Source organism: Physcomitrium patens, chromosome 7 (assembly GCF_059467195.1).
Source record: "Physcomitrium patens ecotype Gransden chromosome 7, ASM5946719v1, whole genome shotgun sequence".
NCBI lineage: Eukaryota > Viridiplantae > Streptophyta > Bryopsida > Funariales > Funariaceae > Physcomitrium > Physcomitrium patens.
Window position 1 is genome coordinate 18,288,898 of NC_143416.1, and position 15,663 is coordinate 18,304,560.

Below are 15,663 nucleotides of genomic sequence, written 5' to 3' on the forward strand. Positions count from 1 at the left end.
TCAGTACACATGCATTATATCTAAAAGAGTGATAGTAGGTACCAAACCAATACCTTGACTTTGAGTGCCTATATGTCCTTCATAAAAATTGCAAATGACTCAAAATTTGCATTGAAATCATAGCCAAAAACTTGAATTTATAGACTCTAGCCTTCGATGTTCAAATTCCTCCAAAAGATTAATCTTAACTCCTAATATGGCCTTGGATATCCTCCTTGAAGCGCATTGGTCATGATTTTTGATCAATAGGAATTGAGATTTATATCATCCATCTCCATTCATCTATATGGATGCCCTAACTAACTTTTTTACTACCAAAATCCCTCTCCAACCTTTTTTCTTATAAGATTTATATAATATATGTCCTAAACACCAAATCAAAGAACTAAAATGAGACTTTAAAGGTCACCAATATCTAACAAAGGTGACTCTAAATGTATAAAAATTATTATCAACAAAATCAACTTCAAAAGCCACTATTAAAAGAAAGTAATCTTATACAAATTCTAATATTAGTCTTTTTAAGCAACATCTTTTTAAGCAGTAATCTAACCACATTCTACAACGAACTAAAATTCTCTAACATGGCTCTCATCATGTTACTAAGTAAATTATACATTAAATATATAAACACATTATTTTTACATGGTAGCCAAACCATAACATGACATCTTGATATTATCCTCTTTTCTAGAACCGAGTTCCATGAAGAGCGGTAATTAGATGTTGAAGAAGTCTAAGATGTGAAAAATTATATTTATAATATACTCTGATCTTTGTTTCTTTTGAAGGTAGTTGATAGGTCTTCTTAGCCATTGGTAATGTTCCATTTCATGGTAAAAAGACCATCCTATTATTTGATTATTATTGAAACCTTTGTAACTTCCTTCAAAAAAAAAATATTTGTAACACTATCAGAAGTTGTTTTTACCTCCAATAAAATCACCAAACATTGAGAGTGTCTTTTCAGGTTGTGATACTAAGTACGTTATATCTTACCATCTATTTAAAAAAAAATATGTCATTCTTGAAGGTCTTTATTTTTATTACATTGTCTTAGATTTAAACTGCTGACTTCAACTTCCAATATCTCTTTTATTCCAACAAAGGCTATAATAATTATAATATCTTGTCTAATAAATAAGCAAATGATGGCTCTTAAATTAAAATTTCTAGTTGTTGGTTTTTTATCTCCTTAATGCTATAATTATATAAATACTATAAACAAAGATAAAAGATAGAATGCAATCTTTCTTAAATTGTGTTTTTTTAATAGCAAAGGTTTGTTATCTTTTATCTTAGTTTTTATGAATGTTGTTGATGAAAAGTTTTGACCTTCTATATTGCATTTGTAAGATTTTTTTCTCGCTCTTACATATGTTTGCTAATATTGTATCTATACTAATGAATAAGTTATTTCAACCTATGTTAGCACTACCTTAAATCTAAGATTTCTTCCACCTTAAATTCTTAATTATTATTCACTTCTATAAGAGGCGGTGGTAATTGTCTTATTCTCAAAATATTCATTGTCTTGTATAGTACTAAAAGAGACACGTTGTCATGTTGTGATTTGGCTACTATGTGAAAATATTATATTTATATGTTTGATATATGATTTATTAAGTAACATGATAAGAGCCATATTAATGGATTTTAATTGGTTATAGAATATAATTAGATTATTATTTTAAAAAAGATTTTATTTAAAAAAACTACTATTAGAATTTATATAACTTTTATTTTTTTTTTATAGTGACTTTTTGAATTTTGGATTTTTGAGATATGAAAAAAATAGTGCTCAAGTGCTTGTAAGTTAGGATTTAGAGTACTTGCTAGGATTTCTAAGATGCCAAAAGATTAGTAGTAATTTTATAGTTTAATTTTTTTTTTGTAAAACTTAAGGATAATAACTAAATTATATAAAAATTTGAAAGAAATTAAATTATTGAATCAAAAGATATGAATTTCTAAAGTTTGAGAAGAAAAAATCTTTTGCAGAAAAAATATATATTGAGGGATTTTTCTTCAATTTGAGTATTTTATATAAAGTGAAGAGGTTTTAGGAGCCAAGACTAGGTATATAAGTTAAAGGTGGAATAAATCACTTATTGGAGCTTAGCCAATAAGTTTAAAATAAACTCTCTATAATTAAATACCTTGTGTATTTTCAAATTACAAATCATGCTATACAACAATGTAAAATATAAGATGATTTTTCATAGAGTCCAATAGATATAATTGATAAGTCATTAAATTGACTTATTCACAAATAGGAAATGGTCTAAGTCTACAATAATCCAACTTGTTACAAGAGTGAATAGTTTTAATATTTTGACAAAGTAACTATTCCTTATCAATAACGTGAAAATGAGGTTATTCCTTGTGATAAGCATCCACATTGTTTTTTTGTTGTTCTTGAGCTTCTTTTAGTTGCACCTCCATTATTATATGTAGCTCAAATAAATAATTTTTTGAATCTTTTGCTACAAGATTATTAACTTTTAAAAAGTCAAAAGTATCAAATTATGAATGATAATTATAATTAGTAAAAAAATTATTATTATATAAAAAAATGTATCATATTATTATAAAAAAATTCTATAAATTATAAAAGAATTGTCCAATCATCTTGTTGATAGTTAATGGTACACCTCAAATACTACTCTAAAACTTGATTTACATGCTTTTTTTGTCTATCACTTTGAAGATGGAAAATTGAAGAGAGTTTTATATCTACTTTTAAAATCTTAAAAAGAATTCTCTAATATCTTGATACAAATTAAGTTTTCCTATTTGATATAATATCTTTAGGTAATCCATAATAGTAATAGATGTTGTCAAAGAAAAGTTTGGATGTTTCTTTCCTTGTGATAGTTTTTATACATGGTACAAAATATGCCATCTTAGTGAAATAATCTATTATCATGAATATAGAGTCATAAGAACTTGAGACTAAAAGATCTATCATAAAATCCATAGAAATAAAAGACCATGGTTGAAAAAGTCCATAGGATTGATAATAAGGAGTTTTTGACCTTGAACAAACATCATATGATTATCAAAGTCTTTCATTGCCTTTTATATTTGTGGCCTCCAAAAATCTTTGGATATAAGTTCTAAAGTCTTATTGTATCTAAAATATTTGATTGGTAGAAAGTGAAGAATACGTAAATATACTTCTCTTATTGGAATGTATAAGTATCTTTTGAAATAGAGTAAGTTGTTTTTGAACTCAAACTTGGAAGTATCATGAAACTTAAAAATAAGATTCTTACTATCATGAACAAGAAGATTAGAAGACATACTTAATTGAATTTATTTGACAAGAATTGAATCAATAATTAATGTTGATTTTATTGCTCAAAGATGAAAATGTTCTAACTTCAAGAAAATTGTTCTTTGTTAATAAAAAGATGCATCTTTATCTTTTAATATAAGATAATAACATCTAAAAAAGATGTTTCACAACCATTTTTTTTTTGGATTAATAAATGATCTTAAAATCAAATCTTCGTAAAGACATGTTCTAACAAGCTTAGCAATAATTCAAAACATGTGTTGACATAAAATATTCAAGTTTCTTATGGTTGGTATAAATAGTGACTAGATTAAAGTATATTTTAAATAATGGTGCCATTCTTCAAATAAATCCATAATTACAAGAAGTTCTTTATTGTAAATCTTGTAGTTGATCTTGACTATTGAAAATTTTCTTGAATGAAAAGCTAATGCATGAAGTTTATCATTTTCTCCCATTTGTGATAATATAGCATCTAAAATAAAGTTTGATATATCTATTTTTATAAAAAATAGTTTTAAAAAGTCAACATGATATAAGATTGGTACAAAAATAAATGATGTCTTCAAAGCTTCAAATGTTTCTTCCGCTTCTTGATTTCATTGAAGTTTGTCTTTACAAATCAAATGTGTAAGTGAAGCTAAAACTTGAGAGAAGTTTTTAATGAGGATCTAGTGGTAGTTAACAAATCCTAAAAAATATTAGATATCTCTTATCGTTTTTGAGATCTTTCAATCTATAATAATTTGAACTTTTTTAAGATCCATCATAAATCCATCATTTGAAATGATATATTCTAAAAAATCAACTTGAGTAGTATAGAATACATACTTTTCTATGTTGATATAAAAACTTTCATTTCTTAGTTTTTATAACACATGATGAATATGAAGTTCATGTTCTTTTGTGTTCTTAGAATAGATTAAGATATCATCTAGGTAACAGACAACAAAGTCGTCTAAAAATTATTAAAAAAGATCATTTATTAGATATTGGAAAGCTGTTGGTACATTTATAAGTCCAAAAGGCATGACATTGTATTCAAAATATCCATATCTTATTCAAAATGCACTCTTCAATTCATTTCTTTCTTTGATGTATATCAGATTATATTCTCCTAGTAGATCTATTTTTGTATAGATCTTAGCTTGATTCAATTGATTAAGAAGTCTAGATATCAAAGATAGGGATATCTATTCTTAATGGTGATTTTATTGAGTCCTTAATAATCAATATACATTTGCAATGATTTTTTTTTCACAAATAAAATTAGAACTTTTGTAGGAAATTTAAAATTACATATAAAGTTATTAGGTAGATTTTCTTTAATATATTCTTTAAATTTAGCCAATTCATTTTGTGATAAATTGTAAATTAGTCCAAATAGCAATTGAGCTCTTTTTTGAAGGTAAATTGAGTAGTCATAGGGACAATGTTCTGATAGAGTATCTGTATTTTTCTTTTGAAATACATCATGAAAATCTTGATATTGACTTAGAGTATTACTTGAAGTCTTTTTACCATTAAAAAAAATAAAGCATAAATGATATAAGATAATCTTTCTTTTGCATTGTGCAAGAAAGTTCTTGCAATTATAAATACAAGTTTAATTGCACTAGGCTTATGACTTTCTATTTGATCAACTATACTCTTAATTATATTTTTTTTAAATTTAAGTCTATAAAAAATTTAATCTATTTTTAGATTATATTTTTTTAATCATGATAAATATAAAATAATTAGATTAAAGAGAGATTTAATGATATTAAATATTACAAAGCTACTATAACCATTAATTGTTATTTCTATAAGAAAGATTTTACGAGTAGCATTTCATAAAGACAATAGACGACCATCTATGACTTCTACATGAATAGGTTTGGTTTTCTTCAATAAAGGCATGCAATATCTTTTAGCAAATTCTTTATCTAAGAAACATACTAAGGCTCCTAAATTTAACAAGATAAAGACTTTATGATATTTAGGTCCAAAATAAATATATTATAAAAGAAAGAGAAGATTCTAATGAGAAAATAGGACCTTCACTAAGTATTGTATAAGGTTCTAGCCACATAGATCCTATGGTAGTTTGACAAACTTGTTACTTGACATACTATTTTCTTTGATGGCCATACTCCTCATTTTGTAGTTATATTGTTTCATTGGATAATATTGAGCAATGTACTTAGGTTCTCCACAATACGAGCACAATCCTTCTTGATAACAAGAAGTCTTTTTTTATTCATTAAGAAGTTTAAAATGAATTCCATCAATTTGTATATCTTCTACTTCTAAATATTTGTGTTGAAAAGATATTGGTATTATCATTGAATTATAGTAATGTTCAAGTGCACTTGTAGAATTCTTAGATCAAAATTTAAAAAGTTGATTATCACACATCATAGCAAAGTCAATTGTTTGATTCAATGTTTGAGGATCAATTAAGTTAAGCATTAATATTTTATCTTATATTGTAATCTATAGAAAAATTAATTAATAAGTACAGCATCATTGTACTTAATATTAATTACAAGTTGTCAAAACTATAAAATATATAATATTAATAATCAATTTTTTTATCGCAAAATATGAATCTTATTGATTGCAACACAAATTACATTATATTTTCCATATATAGATCAAAACTTTGCCAAAAAAAACCTCTAAATTATCCAATATTAAATCTTATTATTCAAAAAAGTTTAAAATCATGATAATGCTGAACTTAAAAGGAATGTATCAATGAATCTAACTTGCAAGCTTGGAGTTGAATAGCTATAGGATTGAATTTCAATTACAAGTTGTATTTGATTGATAAATCTTTAAAACTTGGATCTTGTGCCATCAAACTTTTTGGACAATACAATCTTTGGTTCTCTAACACAAGAAGGATGTTCTACCATAGGAAAAGAGATATGATTTGATGCAGATGTTGAAGCAGCTCCAATTATCTCTATATCTTTGCTTCCTACCATTCATATTGCTCTCTATGGAGGTAAATTGAGTTGATGCATTGCAAGCATTAACCCCCTCAATTGTTCTTATATTTGTGCTACTATATTTTTTATTTCAAGAAGCTCTCATATAATAATACTTAAAGAAGCAAAGATATTTAATATTGCTTAAGAAAAATAGAAGAAAAGACTTGAAAATAAAAAAAAATACTAAAAATAATATTAATTTAGAAGAAGATAATCTGCAACTCTTAATACTCTTAATTCTTATTAAGAAAAAATATATATATATATTCATAATCAAGAAAAGACAAAGCTCTAATTTTATAAGTGTATTCTTGTCAATTTTTCAAGGATAAGAACTCAATAAAAGAAAATAAAAAAAGTGAGACTCTTTCAAAGAAATATGACAAAATAGAAATAGAGAAGTATGTATATTTAAAAAAAATAGAATGGCTATTGCCAAAGAAACTAGAGACTCTTGAAATTAGACTAGAAGCAAGAAAAGAATTAACAAGAGTGAAAAAGGATTCACTTTTACCTCTATATATACTATCTATTTAGGATCTATGTGGCGATGTCTTATAGGACTTCCAAAAATAAGTTGACTTTGCATGACATGTATCTTAATTTACAAGGAAATTTTTCTATATGGGTGCTACATAATTAGCTTATTCTACAAGCTATCAATACATGTGGCATGTGGTTAGCTTATTGACTAAGTTTCTAAACAACTAATCAACTACAAATACATGTAAAGTCAAAATAGCATCTAAAAATCTTTTAGAAATTTTTTCTATAAAGTATTATGAAATTAATTTATTTTTATCTACTTCTACCTATTCATATAATCTAGGTAGCAATTACAATATATATATATATATATATATATATATATATATATATATGACTGCTACATAATTAGCTTATTCTATAAGTTGCTAACATGTGGTTAATTTTTTGATCAAGTTTCTAATCTATTGTTACAGACATACACATGTAAGTCAATAATTACCTATATAAATAAGTAGAAGTAGATAGAAGTAGATTAAAATAAGTTAATTCTATAATATCTTCTAATAAAGCTTTTCGGGAGCTTCATAGATGATCTTTTGACTTTATAGGTATTCATTGTTGACTTTTAGATTAGAAACTTGATCAATAAGTTAATCAAGTACCATACATATTGGTAGCTTGAAGAACAAGCTAATTATGTGGCATACATATAAAAAAACTTGTCTTATAAGTCAAAGCATGTATCCTACAAAGTCAATATATATTAAAGGTCCTATAGAACATTACTACATAGCTGCAAGTTAGATAATATATATAGAGATAAAAGTGAAGTCATCTTTACTCTTGTCAACTCCTTTCTTGCTTCTAGTCCAGTTTCAAGAGTCTCAAGTTTTCTTACCTTTTAGCAATTAGCCATTTTAGTTTCTTTTTAATATATGAACTTCTTTATTTTTATTTTTTATTTTTTCTTTTACAAAAATTTCATTTATTTATGCATCATCTTCTAATTCATCTCCTTGGCATATTGACAAGAGTACACTTATAATATCAAAGCTTTGTCTTATCTTGATTAAGAGTGGATTACTCCTTTTTCATGATAAGACATAAGCCTATTAGAAGTTACAGATTACCTTCTTCTACACTAATATTGTTCTTAGTATTTTATTAGTCCTCAAAGTCCTTTCTTCTACTTATCTTGAGTGGTATTAGATATTTTTTTGAGTGTTATTATGGCAAAGCTTGTTGAAATGAAGAATGCAATGATACAAATGTAAGAGCAATTGAGAGAATTGATGCTTGCAATGCATCAATTTTTCTTACTACCACAATTATCAATAAGAATGACAAAAGTGAGGATATAGAGATGATTAGAGCTACTTGAATATCTGCACCAAATTATATCCCTCCATCCATGATGGAACATCTTTCAAGTGTTACAGAACCAAGAGTTATCATATCCAAGAAGTTTAATGGTATAAGATCCAAATTTCAAGGATTTATCAATTAAGTACAACTCGTGATTGAACTTCAGCCTCAAAGCTATCCAACTCAAGGATTACAAGTTAAATTCATTAGTACACTTCTTTTAGATTCAACACTATTATGATTTTTCATCTTTTCTTAAAAAACAAGATCCAATATTAGATAATCTGGAGGCATTTTTGGCAAAATTTTCATCCATGTATGGAGAACATGATGCAACTCATGTTGCAACCAACAAGATCCACATTTTGTGACAAGGCAATCAATCTATAACATTATATACTTCATAATTTTGACAACTTACAATTGATATGAAGTAGGATAATTTTGCACTTATTAGCCAATTTTTCTATGGATTATAATATGAAGTAAAGAAATTGATGCTTAACTTACTTGATCCTCAAACATTGAGTTAAGCAATTGACTTTGTTGTGAAGTGTGACAATCAACTTTTTGAATTTCAATCTGAGAATCACAGAAGTGGGTCTCAATAATATTACAATTCAATGGCAATATCAATATCTCTTCAACACATACATTCAAAAATAGAGGATATGCAAATTGATGCAGTATGTATTAAACCTCTTACCAAGTAAGAAAAGACTTGTCGCCATCACAAAAGATTATACTTATATTGTAGAGAATCTAAACACACAGCTCAGCATTGTCTAAAGAAGCGACAAAACCACAAAACGAGGAGCATACAATCTAGTACGTATTAAAGAAGGAGGTGAATGGAAGAGTGTGTTTCAAACTAGATATGGACATTTTAAATACAATGTCATGCCTTTTAGACTTATAAATGCACCGACAGCTTTTTAATATCTAATGAATGATATTTTTTGAGAATTTTGGATAATTTTATTATTTATTATATAAATAACATCTTAATCTATACTAAGAATATAAATAAACATGAACTTCATGTTTGTCATGTATTATAAAAATTAAGAGATGTGGTACTCTATACCAAGATAGAAAAGTGCGTATTCTATACTACTCAAGTTGACTTCTTAGGATACATTATTTTAAATGATAAACTTGTGATAGATCCTAAGAAAGTTCAAACTATTATGGATTGGAAGATTTTAAAAATGGTTAGAGATGTCTAATGCTTTTTGAACTTTTCCAATTATTATCAAATCTTCATCAAAGACTTTTCTCGAATTGTAGCTCCACTTACATGTTTGACTTGCAAAGACAAATTTGAGTAGAGCAAAGAAGCTGAAGCATCTTTTGAATCTTTGAAATGAATTTTTATTTTTGCACCAATCTTATATCGCATTGACTTTTTAAGGTATTTTTTTATGGAAAGAGACACATCAAACTTTACTTTGAGTGATGTATTATTACAAATGGAAACAAATGATAAACTTCATCCAGTAGCTTTTTATTCCAAAAAAATTTCAGTAACTAAGATTAATTATAAAATCCATGATAAAGAGCTTCTTGCAATTGTGGATTCATTTCAAGAATGGCATCATCATCTAGAAGGCACTTCCAATCCAGTCATCATATATACAGACCATAAGAATCTCAAGTACTTCATTTCAGCACGTATTTTGAATCATTGCCAAGCCCGTTGGAGCAAGTCTTTATCAAGATTTAATTTCAAGATCACATATCAATTTGAAAAATAATAAGGTTTATTAGACACTCTTTTTAGACATTCTTATCTTGCATCAAAAGAAGGAGATGCATCTTTTGATCAACAAAGAATAATTTTTTTGAAAACAGAGCATTTTCATCTTTGAGTAATGAAATCAACATGGACTGTTGATTCCACTCTTGTGAAATAAATCCAATTAAGTATGTCTTCTAATCCACTTATTCACAATATCAAGAATCCTTCTTTTAAGCCTTAAGATACTTCTAAGTTTGAATTCAAAAACAACCTACACTATTTTGAAGGTTGATTATATGTTCCAAAAAGAGAAGCATAATTACATGTTCTTCAAGCACATGACGACTTTCTAGTATCATGATATTTTAGATACGATAAGACTTTATAACTTATACTTAGAGATTTTTGGTGGCTACAAATGTAAAAGGATGTGAAAGACTTTGTTCAGTCATACAACATTTATTCAAGTTCAAAAACTCCCTATCATCGACCTTATAGACTTCTTCAACTATTATCTATTTTAGAACAACCATGGTCTTTTATTTCTATAGATTTCACTATAGATCTTCTAATTGCAGGTTCTTATGACTCTATATTTATGATAGTATATCGTTTTACTAAGATGGCACATTTTATACTATGTACAAAATCTATCTCAAGTGAAGAAATATCTAAACTCTTTCTTGACAATATCTATTGCTATTATAGATTATCCAAGGATATCATATCAAATAGAGGAACTCAATTTTTATTAAGATTTTGGCAAACTCTTTTCAAGATTCTAAAAGTGGATATAAAATTATCTTTTGTATTCCATCTTCAAACTGATGGATAAATGGAGCGTATTAATCAAATTTTAGAGTAGTATTTAAGATGTATTATCAAATACCAAGAATATGATTGGATAATTCTTTTATCATTGGTAAAGTTTTTTCATAATAATATAGTACATTCTTCTATAAAATAAATCCTTTTCTTTACCAATTATGGTTATTATCCACAACTTGATATTTTTAAATTTTCACAAGCTAATAATCCTACGGAAGAAGATTTGGCAAATCATTTGTGAGAGCTTCATATAACAATGAAGGCATAGTTAAAAGAATTTCAAGAACAATAAAAGATCAATGTGGATGTCTATTGAAAGGAACAACCACCATTCCATGTAGATGACAAGATACAATTACTTCATTGCAATATCAAGATTATTCGTCCTTGTGACAAGTTGGACTATTGTAGGCTTCAACCATTTCTTATTTCTACACAAATCAATCTAGTTGCATATCATTTACACCTACCATAGTCAATGAAAATTCATCAAGTATTTCACGTGTCTCTTTTTGAACCATACAAGACAATGGACATACCAAAAAGAAGACAAATGCCACCTCCACTTATAGAAGTAGATAATAATAAAGAATTTAAAGTGAAAGAAGTCTTAGACTCAAGGTGGTGCCAAAATAAGTTGAAATATCTTGTTCATTTGTGCGGATATAATATTAGTGAATGCACATAGGAGCTAGTAAAGAATCTTACAAATATAGTAAAGAAGATGGAGGCTTTTCATCGATGACATCCATCAAAATCAAGATGAAGATCTTTCTTATAAAAGAAACAAGATTTAGGTAAGATAATATTCTATTTTCAATCCTTGTTTGTAGCTTTTTTGATTTTGTGATGCTAAAGAGATAGAAAACCAACAACCAACAGATTCGACTAAGGAGCCTTCATTTCCTAATTTGCTAAACAAGACATTTTAATTGTTACAACCTTCAAGACAACACAATCGAGATGAAGATCTTCATGAACGACATGTTTTTTCTCAAATAGATGACGAGATATAATGCGTTTAGTATCACAACTTTAGAAGAGACTCATGATGTTTGGTAATTTTATTAGAAATAAGAATAACTTTTGACAATGTTTTATTTGAAGAAAGTTATGAAGGCCTCAATAATGACCAAATAATAGGGTAATTTTCTTGCTTTGATACAAAACACTATCGATGGTTGAGAGGCCCTATCAACCATCTTCAAAGAGAACAAAGATCTGAGTATGTGGCAAATACAATTTGTCGCATCATAGACTTTTTTAACATGTGATGACCGCTCCTCATAGAACTTACTTCCAAAAGAGGGGTAATGGTACAAACATATATATATAAGCTAGTTATTACCTATATAAATAGATAAAAGTAGATAAAAGTAGATAAACGTAAGTTAATTCTATAATATCTTCTAAAGAAGCTTCTTAGAAGTTTTATAGATGATGCTTTGATTTTATAGGTGTTAGTTGTTGACTTTTAGATTAGAAACTTGATCAATAAGTTAATTATGTGCCACACATGTTGGTAGCTTGAAAAACAAGCTAATTATGTGGCATACATATAGAAAAACTTGTCTTATAAGTCAAGGCATGTATCTTACAAAGTCAACACATATTGAAGGTCGTATAGAACATTGCAATGTAGCCTCTAATTAGATAGTATATATAGAGACAAGAGTGAAGTCCTCTTTACTCTTGTCAACTCTTTTCTTGCTTGTAGTCCAGTTTCAAGAGTCTCAAGTTTTCTTGTCTTTTACCAATAAGCCATTCTAATTTCTTTTTAGTATATGTACTTCCTTATTTCTCTTTTATCACTTTTTCTTTGACATGAATTTCATTAGTTTATATATCATCTTCCAGTTTATGTCTTTGACACCTACCAATCAACTACAAACATATGTAAAGTCAAAAAAATATCTATGAAGCTCGAAAAAAGATTTTTTAGAAAATATTATAAAATAAACATATTTTTATATATTTCTACTTAATCATATAAGTAAATATTAGAATAAATATGTATGTCTATGATACTTTGTAGCTAGTATGTATGAAGACAAGTTTAAGCTCTAGACTTGTTAATATATTTTTTAAATTCTAATCTTTTAATTCATGTTGTACATATTATTCTTTTAATTCATGCTATACATATTATTCTTTTAATTCATGCTGTACATATTGTTATTCAAAATACAATCAAGATTATTAAAACATTTATTGAAAAGAGAGCAATGAAATATGTTATTTTCAAGAAAATTGCAGCAATTTACTAAAACTTCCATACACAAATTTAAATGTATTAAAATAAAATAGATGACAATTATAACTTTCTAAAAGAAGAAACACGTGAAAAATATATTTATTTTATCAAACATATGTATGGAATTTTTATTTTTTTTTATAAAAATCCTTTTTTAAATAAGAAATAAGAAGTTAAATTTTAAGAGGAGCATTGGAAGTGGGGTTGAAGTTAAGAACATACTCTCCCAAGAAAACTTCACGATGACTAAATTATTTACAGTAACAGAATTTCATAACAAAAATACAAAATAGTATACATGTGATTGTTGGATCAACAAAAAACAAATTCTGTAAAGAAAGGAATTCCTCCCAGAGGAAACAAAGCAAAACACAACGATGTGCTGAGAGATAGAATAGCTTCAACAAGCAACTCATTCATTTTCATTTAACATTAAGTACTGTATTAATTCAAATGCCTCTGAACAGAAAACACAACACCACAACAACTGGATTTTTCGAATTTTGATAGGATACATTATTAGATTCTAAATCTCACATTAAAAAATTAACCATTCAAATACTAGATTTTCCATTTTGAGACAAATATTCTGGAAGAATTAGCCAAATGCCTCGCTGTCTTACAGCAACATCTTTTTGGGAACTGGGAACTGGGAACTGGAGAACATTCGAACGAAGTTCCCAATACAGAACGTGGAGGGAACAAGTGGGGGATCAGATGCTGGGCTGGGCCGGGCTGCACGTGCTTCTGTAGGTGGGGTGTGGTTGTCGGTGAAGAATAACTGGCAGAGCTCGCATTCGGTGTAAGAATGACATGGGGTCCCTCATAACCATCGTCTGGGAACTTGTTACTAATGTGATTGCTGCCAGTGTCCACATCCAACCACACGATACATGCAGAATCATGTTCTTTTCAATCCTTTACGCTGCACAGAGAAATTCCGACATTACTCCCGCCGAAATCTTTTGGGAGTTTGGCCTGCACATCTGTTCTGACCGAAATTTAGAGATAGAGGGAATGACCTTGTATATCCATGAAGATCATTCAGAATAAAAGGACGACGATGTTCTTACAAGCAGCAACAGAACTCCAGCGACCAGTTGGCTTTTCTGATTCGACAAGGCATTCCAAAATTCATTATCTGCGGCAATTCAGTTGCTTGGATTATGGATTGTGAATACAGGCTCCACATCTAGCTTTGCCTTTCCGATAGGCTGTGGGGAGGCTCGTGTTTGGGCGTCCTTGACATGAACGGTTGACGCGATTCAAGGTTTTACGCAATGCCTACCTGGGCAGAATGGTCGAGTAAGGTGATTCAGGGGCTACTTTTGTAAGCTTAACTGCTTTTCTGTCTTCTTAATATCTTTAGAGCCATATTTGTACAACTACATCTCGATAGCTTTGATCACAGTTGCACCGCGTACGCCTCACGTCAACACTGGGTAAACTTTCATTTCATGAATGCCTTATTGAAGCGACGGAGACATAGCAAAATTCCAGCGACATCTTGAACTGTATGCTTTTTGGGGACCTCCTTGATGAACTCTTGTTCATTGTGGGCAGCAAATGTTGAAACATGTTTTTCAAAAGTCTAAAGATTTGTGCAAAGACAGGTGTTAGTACATGCAAACCTCGACGGTAAACCCTGAACCTGGTGAAGTCCTCAACCCCGAATCTATTTCAGATCTCATTCTTAATCGTATCGCGTCTCACATCTGCTTGATTCAAGCATATCAGGTGTTTGTCGATCCACCGATGCAGAATTAATGAACTGTGGAGCTACGTTGTGATTCAAAGCTGGATCTCAAGGCCCATAGCTGGAAACGTCGAAAACAGGGAATCGATTGGCAGGATGGTTGGAAGTGCCTGCTAGTTAATATAATAGAATCAAAACACAGGATTCAATGCAATCAGCATTGCAAATATAGCAATACTCAATCGATCATATCGCCATCCTAACCCCCCCCCCCCCCCGGAGAGTACGACTGCATAGAGTGTAAATGCAGCGAAGCGGAGGGGGCTAAATCCAAAACAGACAAGCTTGTGCCAGGTGCTATATTTGGTCGACTAGACCCATCCACGATCAGTGCATCACAATACCACAACGAAATCCATAGAGAATGAAACCGTTTCGAAGCACAGTGACCAGGCAGCCAACAATGGCGATGAGGCCAAAATTGAAGTGGCGCGCTCGGGCTATAAACATCCCCACCAGTTGCCTCTGCTATTAAATAAACCTGGACTCAATCACCAGTATCATGAGACTGCTTACCTCGTTGCAGGAACCGCCACCACCATCTACGTCTTCCCCATAATTTTTGTCAGAGCTTTATTTGTAGCGTAATGCTCTGCACCCCTCACGGTGTAACCCGGAAGAGAGTTGCTACAGGGACTGCAAGTATAAGCAACACAATCGTCCTTTTTACTCCTTTTTCTGCTTCTTTCTATTTTTTTCTGCTTGGGTTTTGTTTGGATATGTCTTGGGCCTGCAAAACCACGATGGATACAAGACATGATGTACGACCTCTTTCCACTTTGCATTAGTTGACAAAAGTTCATGACAGTATCTCCAAAATGGAATGAGGGCTTTACACTCATCAGTCCATGCGTGACCCCGGAGTGTGGAATGCTGCGAGTGGTTACAAGCAGACACTTGCGCGTGCTCACAGTTTCCTCTTCCACAGTGAAGCATTTATCACTTCAC